Source organism: Zonotrichia leucophrys, chromosome 5, assembly GCF_028769735.1.
Source record: "Zonotrichia leucophrys gambelii isolate GWCS_2022_RI chromosome 5, RI_Zleu_2.0, whole genome shotgun sequence".
Taxonomy (NCBI): domain Eukaryota; kingdom Metazoa; phylum Chordata; class Aves; order Passeriformes; family Passerellidae; genus Zonotrichia; species Zonotrichia leucophrys.
The window spans coordinates 26,100,595-26,113,413 of NC_088175.1; the positions used below are offsets into that span (position 1 = coordinate 26,100,595).

At 33.8% G+C, this 12,819-nt stretch overlaps 1 protein-coding gene across 2 annotated transcripts in view; it reads right to left on the bottom strand.

The window, feature by feature from the left end:
• Positions 1–12,819, bottom strand: part of FMN1 (formin 1) — a 128,463-nt gene that overhangs the window by 20,413 nt on the left and 95,231 nt on the right. The window lies entirely within an intron of this gene.

The window sequence follows — 12,819 nt, forward strand, 5'->3', positions numbered from 1 at the left end:
TAAATAATTAAACTTCACTTTCAGATTTTTTTTGAAAAGAAAATATTTTGTGTTTGTTTCTTTATTGTTGCAGGTCAGAACTTATAAATTTAAATGTGTTTCTGCACAATAAATGACTGAAAGTTCAACTGCAATTGAACAGGTACCAAACATAGTTAGCACAAACTGCTCCTTAGAGCTGTCACATTTTGTTCTGGAAGCTGGAAAGTGAAAACACATGTAGTAGGTTTTAAATGTATGGCATGTACATGATTTTTTTTGAAAAATCAGCCAAGAATTTGAAATATGGGTAGTGGATCTGAGCCCCTCTATTACAGAATGCTCACATGAACTACTTAAAAGGATTTGATTTTCAAAAGATACACATTCTCTACTACTGGAAAGGTTTCCTGACCTGGATACTCAAAGCAAAACCATTAGTTTTTGTTGATCAAGTCTTCTTAATACAGAAGAGCAACTTCAGCTGCAGCAGAATACCACCTATATAAAATACTGCTACTGTTGAAAAGTCATTCCTACTCCATATTAAAATAATCCTGTAAATGGTAACCTTAATATAAACAGAATTCAGACAATTTTTTATACAAAGATAAAGAACTTTATCTTTTTGCATCTCAGTCCACAGGAGTGCCTGGCTGAAGTACAGTTACAAACTTGAGTTCACAGACAAGGCCATTGAGAAACTGGTCCCGAACAACTCCATTTCATTATAAAGTGACTGACAAAGAGGTTTTTACTATGATAGTTTAAAAGGAAAATAAAACTTGATTGCTTCAGCACATCTGCTGTTAAACAAAACAAGTTAACCTCAACTCATACATTTCCCTGCCTTGGGTAAGTGTGTTGGAGATATTTGTTCCTATTATTTCAATGTGGCCAATAGCCAGAAACAGTGTTGTGTGCCCTTTGCAGGGAAAGCAATTAATTCTATATGATTAGGTTCAAGACAGCTGCAAGTGAAATATATAGGGCAGCTCTGATTTATCCCATTCACCTCAGGGTCCCAAAATTTGCCTAAAGTTAACCCAATATACTTAATTCATTATTTTAATTTTATACCTTTAAAAGCAGAAAACACAGGTTGGCATTCTACTGATTCATAATGATATAAAATTAATTACACAAGCTGAACTATGTATAAAATTGTACAATGCATTATTACATTAATAATTTCTTCTTGGTTTTCGAAGAGATGGAAGATTAAGTATGGCAAATTTCCCAATATAGCTACATTCCCAGCTACAACAGAAACAGTATCTTCAGGTCCCTACCCATGAAACACAATAACTAACAAGGACAATATGTTTATACATTTATAGTTAGGTGGCAAGACCGGATTGACTGTTTTTAATCTTGCAAGAACAGGATAAGGAAAGATAGTGGAAAGAAGTTTAAAATTTTATACAAAGTAAAAAAAATGTGTGACTTTTAGGAAGAAACACACAGAGTCTACATTAATATAACAGTGTTTGTGTACCAATAAAAGGCAAATCAGGAAGGAAGAAAATAGCTGTATTATATGGCAAACAGTATTTTCTGTATTTTTAACTGTAAACACGTCCACCCAGGAATTGTTTAAAAGCATTTATTTGAAATTTATATGTTGAGACTTGTTTAAAAAATAAATGAACAACTCCATGTAACAAATTCTACAATGTGTAAGACAAGAAACTAGAGCAATTCTCTTATTTTCCATAACATTTCTAACTAATTTTCCACTCAAGATCTGAAATATCCTGCTCTTTTTCTCCCCCTCCAGAACCTGCAGTGACTACCACAATCAATGCTGTCAGTATAGGTTTCCATGAAACAATGTAATTTCCTCAGGAGAGCCTTCAAAGCCCCATAGTCAAGATACCAATCCTTACCTAATTTGTGGAGTTACTGAAGACAATTCATATGAATTACATAAGTGAAAGAACCTATTTTTTTTTTTTTTAATTTCTCTAGCAACACCATATCTGCTTGCATAGGATTTGCTTTTTGCAGAAGTGGAATGATGTAATCCTCCCACCCTTAGACCACGTGTTTGATTTCAGTTTCATCAAGTTAAGACTATATTAGCAGCCATATCAGACTGGCACGGGAATTCATCCAGCCTAATTATGCTGCCCCCGGCAGGCACCGAGACAGGTGCTCAGTTAGAATTATGGACCAGGACAAACACACTTCCCTAAGTGAACTCTCTGCCTCTGAGATTCTGTAGCTCATACAAAATGTTTCCTGCATGAGTGGCATTGTAATGTAAGCCTCAATGGATTCTTCTTCAAGAACATGCTCATTCTTTGCTCAAGCTTTTAGAAGCTTTTTAACTTCCAGACCTGCTGTGGCAAGTGTCCTATACCCCACTATATGCAGCACATTTTGTTTGTTTTGAAATGGACACCTGATATCACTCTTGTATCAGAGAAAACCTGACTGCAGTAAACACTGCAATATGGTGTCTACTGGCATGAGCTTTGTGATTAGGATGCTTTTGAAGCAAATTTCCTCAGTATTCCCCATTTAATGAGCATTGCTTTGGTTTGCAGGTAGGTTTTGGTGCTTGTAAATTAATTTCCATTAAGAGGAAACTAAACAGCAAGCTCCACAGCAAATGGACTCCAATATTTAATAGGGAAAAAAGGACTAAAATAAAATTTGAGCCTTCAGACATCTTTAAATACATGAGATGGATGATCTAATTAATTTGCCTTATGAATCGCATATTTGTGATGACTTCCTTTTACTGAAATGCAGATGTCAACATGAAGATTCATGATCCTCTAACAGTTTAAAAAATGAAGTAGTATTAGAGTGAAATGGTAAAAAACCTCTCCAATTTATTCTTTCTAAATATTCTACTTTTTGAGGATGGAAGAGTACATGAAACACTATATTGAAAATGAGAAATTACCAGAAAAAATTTTTTTTACAGGTCTAATGTATGCACAGCAGCTTCCAGTTACAACAGAGCCAATACTCTTCATGCATCAGGCTACTATGAAACAGATCTCTTAAGAGCAAAGGAAAGAAAATACTGGATACCAGTACAGACTGAAAACTGAGAAGGTCAGTAACTAACAGTGGCAACAAGAGAACGAGGATGCACTAAGAAAAGTGCAGGGAAAGACGAAGAAAGACAAAGAAAAATGGGTAGCCACAACTACACAAAAATCTCTCAGTTAATTCTGCCCCTCTAGTGAAAAAGTCTAGTCATTGAGTCTGACTAAACAAATTTTCTGGTATTTCTCTCAGACCTTAAATATATGAATGCACTTAAGAATGTTAACTCACTCAAGTGTATTGATTTAGTTGGACACATTACAGCTTTTCTTTTGTTTTTCAGTATTTTACTACTTTCCTAATTGAAAGATCTGATGCATAAAGTTTTTACAATTTTTTAAAGCATTTTGGAGCAGTGAAAATTTCCACAATTACAAGAAAACTTTAACAACTACCCGTTAGGGTGGAGATATCAGAACTCTTCATTTTATATTCCAAGGCCAAGTTCCTGTGATTCAAAAATACATGCTTTAAGAACTTTAGGAGACTGCTTTGTAAATTACAGTGTTTTCTGCATAGGAAAAACACCACCCTAAAACAAGCTATTTGATTTTTTTTTTTCCCTTGAGGAGGGAGATATGCCTTTTCTGACTCATGTCTTCCAATCAATCACACTTAAGACAGAATCTATAGTAAGACATAGACAAAAAAAAAAACCCAACCAAAACTCAACCTAAAAAGTAAACAACAAAACCAACCAATGAACCAAAACAAAACCCCTAATGACATTCCTCTTGGAGCTTTATAAATCCTGGACAGAGACTGTTAAAACAGTGACAAAAGGTTATTATGATATTTCTAGTCTCACGGGAACCCACCTTCCTCATTAGTCAAAACTAAATCTCTTAGGTAGGCATGTTGAAATGTAGCCAAAACATGAACCCCATCCTAGAAACATAGTATACCCCCCAAGAGGTTATCTTTTCCCAAGGTGAGGAAAGTCACATTCTATGACATTATCAAGGTAGGAGAACAAGTGACAATTGACCTTGTTTTCTCAGTCTTTGTAAAGCATGAACCATGCTTTGAAAGCATTATCACCATTTGAAAACAGATCCAAATCTCTTAGATATTATCACTGGTGATATACTTGGGTATCAGAAGTTGAACCCAGAAGGCTCCCAGGCTAGAAGTGTAGTAGATCTATTTCTACCCTCAAGTACAACTGTCATGCAAGAGAAATTGTTTAATTAACCTGTTTAATCAGGGATTTTGGAGAATGGAAGAAAAACCTCAAAGGTGTCCTAGGTGGGCAAAATGACTACAGAGGATCATCAAAACCTCTGCAGTTATACAGTTTTTCTGTTTCTGAACAAAATTCTTGATGTGTTCAAACTACTAGCACACTGCACTATGGTTGTGCTATGATCAGCAGGATTAGAGCAGGATGAAATAAGCCTTCTTTGGTTTTGATTTCAATAGATCTGTTAACACGGAAAATTTTTGAACAGATTTAATTTTTAGAAAATGCTTGACTCAAGCCATATTGACCTAAAAGTAGCATGATGGAAAACAAACTTTTCGTAAGGATGCCCTTGCTAGTACATGGCATTTCTTTGAGCTGCAAAGAACTACCACAAACAATCTCAAATCCTTCCCAAGGCCTGCTATGTTAGAATCACTATGGGTTAACTGTGGCCAGTAGCTATGCACCCCACAACCACTCACTCACTTTTCCCCCTTCCCCCTCAGACAGACAGAGGAGACAACAGGAAGAGCAAAAGTGAGAAAAAACTTATGGGTCAACATAAACACAGGTCAATACATGAAGAAAAGGGGAAGAAAAAACTGAAGCAATGCAAGGGCAGAGTGATGCCTCACCATTTTTGGAGCAATACTACCTCTCCCAAAATCCTTTCCTCTCCTTCTTCATTGCTGACCATGGCATTACATGCATGGAATGCAGAGTTTGACTCAGCCATCCAGGTTGTGACCCCTTCTAATTCTTGCCTACCCATGCCTATCACTGAGGGGACTGAGTGGGACAGAGAACACCCTGACAATGTGCAAGTGCTGCTCAACAATAGCCAAAACACTTCTGTACTATCAACACTGTTTTAGCCACAAACCCAAATCGCATCCCACACCAGCTGATACGAAGAATATTAACTCCATCCCAGCTGGAGCCAGTACAACAGCACACAGCCATGGAGAGAAATCACACAGCCATGGAGATGAATCCTGAGATTTAGACAAATTGGATAATTTGGCTGTTTAAATACATAATAATCAAGACTACAGTGCTTTTAAAAAAAATTATAGTAAAGGTGTCCAACAACTTGTAAAGGTGTCCAACTTTCAATGTCCAGCATGTTAAACAATCTGTAGTTTTCAATGCAGTATGAAGCTTTATTGTTCTTGCTGATGATAGCAAAGCCAACAGCATGTAGCTAACAATTCATTAAAGTGTTCATAAGTATCATCAACACCCATTTAATCTTTTTATTCTTAGCGTAATCTCACCATCTAGAAAAAGACTGGGCTCTACATAAAAGGCCAAGAATAGAACACATTAGAAATGTTATAAAATAATTTATATTATATAACATGAGAAATTGTATTTTAATACCTGACACTGCCAGAATCTGCTTTCTTGAAATGCCAATTTTAAAGGAATGGAAATAAAATCATAAGCATCTTCCAAACAAATTTAAAAATGTCAAGTGCAAATAAACAAGTATTAACAAAAATCCACATATGAATGCAAAAGAACGTAGATTCAGAAAATGGATTGTCTTAATTTTTTAAAATTTTGAAACCCTGGAAATATATTGCTTTTTAAAAACATGGTATGACTAACAAGTGTGAGTCTGGGTGCTCAGTATGAAAATTGGGGCCTTGTAATTGTTAAAGACATGGAAAATAATTTTCTACTCTAGTGTCATATGCTACTAGGATGAAGTTTTTCATTTCATACAGATTGAATCTAATTTTAGAACAGTTTTACTTTTTGAAAACATATTATATAATAAAGAATTTAGCAGCAGAGGGTATAGAAGTCCTCAGAAATTAGGTACTCACAGTAAAAATAATTCTGCAATTTCAGATATTTATACTTTTAATTCTAATTACTGAGCAAGTTTTCTGAATAATCTTAAATTTTTCACAAATTATGATGCTTCAAAAATTCTAAAGGAGTTGTGTATCCTGATCTAGGAAGAGATATTCTCGAGAAACATCTGTCTAGAGCTATACATAAAACCTGAATTTTCTCCTACTTCTTTATTTTTATATTGAGTTACTTCTAATACAACTCTGTATTTTGGGAAACAGTATTACTTTTAATTCAGTTCTAAACAAAAGAATTCTTATTACTTAGTTAATTCCATGTATAAACATAGCAAACATGAGAGAATACTCCAGTGTAAAACATTTTCTGTTTTTTTTTGTTGAACTGTATTAAATTTCAAATTTTAATATGAATGCAAATTAATTCCAATTACTACAGTCCACCATCCTCATGCTGGTGCTTTTTTGCCTTATAAAAATGCTGCATTTCAGAAATAGTGAAAAAAAATTATGTTCTATACACGACTTCCTAGCAAATAATTTTCTAATATGTATTACTTGATAAACTGTCTTTAGCCAGTTACGAATTTCTAATTGGTAGGCTTTATAAACTCACGGAATTGAACAGACAGCCTGGGAATTCTATGGAAGTATTTGACTGTATGACTAATACAGTTTTCTATCATAATGCAAAAAATCTCCACATAAAACAGTCCCATGCCCATGGAGAGATTTTTCCTCTAAGCTTTCAGTTAAACAAGAAGCTCTGGGAGAATGGAATCAATGAAACTTGGGTCTACTGTGGGTCTGTACTTCAGCTAGTTCCCAGATGGATTCATTAATGTTTAATTAAGGGGTGAGTTCACGGTACAGCCTTGCTCTCCCTGGAAGGCTAATAGGGTCACTCTTGTCTATTTAGCCACGTATTTTTATTGAGATTTTAAGAGCTTAATATCTCAGGATCTCTAACCAATTTTGACCTTGTCACATTTGGTAAAAATTGGACAATGCATTAAAAATTATTGGCAGGGGAATAATCAAAAAGCAGTGTGATCACATGAGCCTTGTTTCTTTTATCTCTTCTTTAAATGAAAATATATCACATTTTTAACATGGAATTTGGCTATGCCTTTTTTTTTAGACAGTTTAAATACTGGTATAGACATCTTAAATCCTTTCAAAACAATCTTCAGAACACTTGCTGCCATGAGGTCTTAATCACCCTTCCCTGAAACAGTTCTCACAAGTTTATTTTCCTCTGCAGTGGTGCAAAAGTTTTTTTTAACTAAGAAACCCACATCCAATGATGTGAATGTATAAATGTTCTTACAGCACAAAGAGTCTCTGAGCAGTCTTGGAAAGCTTCTTAACAAATAAATATCCCACAAGTTACCAGGAATATAAGTTGTCAATCTGTATATTAGGTATGCATCAAGAAAAAAATCAATGTTTACCATACAGAAATTGTTAAATATTAGATTCAGTATTTTTAATGTTATGAAAACACAATGAATTACAGACACTTGCACACACAGAGAGACACACAATACCAGCACAACATGCTCAAGCAACACATTCAAGAAAGTGTTTATTATCATAGGTAATAAAAAACCTAGGAAATTATGCTTTCTTTTTAAAGTGATAATGCTGTCTATAAATGTGCCAGAACAAAGTGTTGAAGGTCATTTTACCAGAACATTAAAGCTAACCATGAAGAAAAAAAAAAGTTATATTTATTTTCATAAATTTTTTTATTTCTTAAAATGTATGTTTCTTGGTATGATGCTTCTACTGTATTTTGTGAAAGAGGATTTTTAAACTAAACAAAAATTAGCTACCATACAAAAGAGTAATTTTTAATTAAAACTAGGACTAACCCTAATCTTATTTTCCTTTTTTCTGGAGGCATTAATTAGAAAAGAAGAGTTAGCATTGCATTTTCAATTTTATTCATTCAATTAAATTATTTGAAACTCCATTCTCTTAAAATGTAACCAAGGCATTAATCTCACATTCTCCCACACTTTGGTGATCCAGATAATAACTATTTTTTAAAGCATGTTAATACTCAGCACTAGAAAATATATTTTCTAATTCTACTTTCTTTCTAATAAACACCTGTAAAGTTGTGTTTTAATTCCAAGATTAATCTCTGACTACATGTATCTAAAGAGTTTACGGAACTGAACAATTAGTTCTAATCCTTTCAAACAGAACAAGGTTAAATTCAATCTCTTCTGCGTCTGGGAAAACTAACTATCCAGATTATCTGTAACTACAATCTCTTTTTGTAAGCAGAAGTAAAAATTTTGAAGATTGGCCCATTCTTATACCAAGGACCATATTTTTAAATAGCTGAATGATTATTGAAAGCCAATAAGAAGTAGGTCATCTCAAAAAAAAAAAAAAGAGTACTATTGAGGAAAAAAATTAATTGATAGTGAATCAACTGCTAATCTGGGTAAAGCATGAATAATTATACAAATATAATTAAACTAATTTCAGAAAAGCTGTGTGAAATCTGTGGCCTGAAAAGTCTGAGGAGAGAAAATCCATAGCAAAGCCTCCTTCTGTGGAATGATAACAGTGATTTATGAAGCTCGAGTTATTTCTGCTGATTGGGCTCAGTCAAGATTGGTTTCACATGATCAGCTAAAGTACAGGAATCCGTGATGTGTTGTGGCCCCACACGTTTGAACACACTAGGACAGCTCTTCTAGGTGATCCAAACCTTGGGGCGGGGGGTTAAAAGCGCTGCTTTGTTTCCCTGCATTTTGCCCTCATTAGGACACACTCCTCTGCAAAGCTGGCCACTTCTGGTGGTCGGGAGCAAAGTCTCATTGTAAATGCACAGCAGGATAGTGGCAAAGCTGAGATTAATTCTCCATAGATTTATATAGACCTTTCTCACTGTTGATTGCTTGTACTGTTTCAAAGGTGCATACGTTGCCTTTTTTTATTGCTGCTTACTGACTTTATTCCAGCATATGGTGGTTGGCGCCATGACACAAAGTGAACATTTTATACTAGAATTAAAGTGGATATTTGACAGTTTCTGTCAGAAAGTTCAGAGCAAAGAATTTGTGAGACAAGATTTATTGCATATTTTATATGGGACACATCTGTTTCTTTGCTATGTTTCTCTTTAAACAGAAAAATAGCAATGAAGTTTCTTTAAGAAACAAAGGCTGTCAATAAAAAGCATGAACAGAAAAACTGCATTATTGAGAATGAATTGAATCAGTTTGACCTTCTAAAAATGTGTTGCTTGTAAGTATGACAATCACTTTTCCCTTTTTGCTTAGCCCTATAGACTATAGATTTTCAAATACACAGCTACCCATATTTGAGAGTAAACAAAATAAAAATGAAAATCAAATTAAACCTAAGTATTGATATCGGATATTCACATTTAAAAGCAAGGTGAAATTATTAAGGTAGATTTTTCCTATTTTTTTTAGAATCTGTAACTGCATTTTAATGATGTGAAACATGTCAAATAAACACCCCTTTCTCTGAAAATGTCTTCTTAAACTATAGACTATTTATAAGGAGATATACAGCAAACTTACCCACATTTATCTATTAATATAACTAAATCTGATGTAGTTTGGCCTCTTTAGTTTAATTCAGTCTTCTTAACACTGAATCAAAACTGAATTTGAAGAACACCTAGCAGGATTTTGTTTCAGAAAAAAAATTTGCATGCATTAAACAAGAAAGTAAAAATCTTTCAATAAAATTCTACATTTTTAACCAACAGCAGTACTGTTTAGAAAGATTCATATTTAGTGTAAAACCCTAAGATTCAGCTTGAGGAACATGGTGTTCAAATAGGTAGAATTAAACAAGAACAAAAATGAAGAAAATATATTCCTCTCAAATCACATATGCTTTTATGAAAAGGGATGGGTGTCTTATTACTTCTAATTAGAGAGAACAACAATAGAAAAAATCCTTCTGTTGAAATATGCAAATTCTAAACAAATAGTTATGGCAAATAGTTAAAAATACTTATAAGCTCAATACTTTCTTAAACAAAAATATTGTAATTTCCTCTATGAAACAACAAATATTCATCAAATTATTTCCTACTTACAACGCATTAATTCTTTTTTTTTAACCCAAAGATTTTCTAGAACTTCAATTTATGTAGGAAAACTTATCTAGATACTAGTTTGAAAAGCCTTTAATTTGAAATAAAATGTTAAAAAGAGGCAAACTTGGACCTGGAGTATTTCTCCTTACCACAAATAAAAAACAGGATACTAACATTAAAAAGTACTTTGTTAGGATTCTTTTTAATGATGAAGAAACAAGAAACACCAAACTGCATTCAAGTACAAGGCACTGATATTTTTCTGAGCTTGTCTTCTCTGTGATAAACACTTAGAAGAGTGTATTTAAAAACAGGATCTCTCTATTTCTAAATAAAAACCTGCAAACCTACTATTCTCCTTATGGGGAGATCTTGGGAAAAGTAAAGCATATGTGACACATTAGTCAGGTCATCTGATTCATTCTTTGAAAGTACTCAGATACAGCCATGATGAGAAAAATGAGAGTGTATATAAAAAAATAAATCTCAGCCTAATTTAAGACTGGGAAAATAACAAGAGTTATTACTGCATCTACCTGATCTATTCTGGTGTTTTACAGCTTGCTTATTTTCTATTGACTATGCTGGGAGCATAGAATTTTTTCCTTGCAGTGTATGGAAACATTTTAATATGTATATGTTTATTCTCATATAAAAGGAAAGAAGAGGACATAAGTATTGGATAACAAGTCCAGGGAATGTGAGTGCACCAGCTCAGCACATCACTGCAGACTTTGTGCTTGCTGTACTACTAGGCCTTTATTATTACCTCTGTGTTTATGAGATACCTCCTATCTCTTAGAAATGGCTTTTACTCAATAATTATAGCAATAATTAAAGTTTTATTTGACTTCCATTTTGATTTGATATTGTCTATTGGGCCACACAAGCACTATTTCTGAGAAAGATAGTTAACATGAATAATTTGCATCTAAATTCTTATGTTGTAATAAAACAGTCATAATAAGCTTAATTCCTCTTAGTTTTTGTCTCTGTTTGAACAAGAAAGTTTTAAAATTTAATTAATTAAAAAATTTAAAAGTTAATAAATCATATGTAGGTGAAAGTAATAACATACACTGGAATTTGGTTCACTGCATCTATAACCACAGAATCTTCTTTACATCAAATATTTAAAAGGGCAACTTACTTCAAAAAAAAATCAGAAATTTGGAAAGAAATTTTAAATCCTGAGAAAATTTACTTCATTCATGATGAAACCAAACCTGTATCAAATTCCATTACAATGAAAAAATGACTGGAATTTAAAAGAAAGAACAGTCAAGGGAGAATAGTCAAAGTTCCCCTACCATTATTTCAAATAGACATCATAGAATTTGCTCTCCTCATTAAACCTGGGGATTCTCTGGTCTAGGAGCTGCCCAAATACATGCAAGGAAAGAATTCCTGAAGCATAAAGCTTAATAATCTTTAACATATGCCCTATCCAATTCCACTTCAAGTCAATGGTGGGTCAAGCCCTTTGTGTAAAACTGAAGTTAAGGAAACACACTCTAAGATTTACTGATAAACTGTACTGATAACTCCATAGATAATCAAACTAAACACATTTTATAGAGCAGTTTTTTCCTTTTAGCATGATACTTTTTAATGTTTGAAGATTTCTGCTTGGCCAGAGAAGATACCCTGTTGTGTCTAGTCAGGTATCCCTGCCAGTCCTGGGGCACCAGCAACCTCTGTAATCCCACATTCTGTTCCAGAGACGGCAACACTTTGTGGAGGGACATTTCAGACTGCAAGACATTCCCAAGACTTCATACACATGCTTTGTACAAACAGTTATACCCTGAAGTCAGTTCAGAAGCTGAAGCACTTAAAAGCTATTTTTTGACACTTTCAAAATGGTTGACTTGGAACAATGTTTAGACAGCTGAAAACTTCTGATGCTAAAAAGTTTGAATTGATTTATATGCCATGAAAGAAGTACTGTTCTAATCAATTTCATACATACATCCCTTAAGAGAAATTAAACTTCTGATTTCTCCACCTCAAGGTGTTCAAAATCATGGTAAAGGCTCTTCACAGGACAAATGTAAAGTTTTGAATATCTTGCCCTGGCATCTGAAGTATTTAGATGCAGAAGCATCAGAGAAGTTACAGGAAGGGTTGAATGATGACCTGAAATCAGGCCCTTTTTTTACATTTTGGAGAAGTCTGTCTTTAATCACAGCTGTAATCTCACAATACTGTATTATCCATATGGTTTTACTCTGTCATTCCTCTATTTTGAGAGCTTAGTAGCAACCTGGTGCTATGTCCTTTAACTAGTTTGAAATTTCTGATAACTGCCCTATGAACATTGTGATTAATATTTCTGTTCTCAAAACAATGGTCCATCCTGTTCAACAAGACTGGAGGTTTTACCTGTTCTTAGAAAGGAAATCAGAGCTCACACCATAAAAGAATCTAACATAGAGAGCTTCAATTTCTTGATGAAATGTTCAGCGTCTAGTATTTTTTATCAATCACACCGGAAAACATTAAAACAGGATATTCATGTGCTTGCACAGGTCCAAAAAAATGACTGAGAAAAAGTATTAACATACCAAAATTACAGAAGTCTACAGAGAAATTCCACATAACTGCTTACCAGATTAAGCATGCTATTGCCATAATCAGTTTGTATGATATGGTGCACTGAAGGG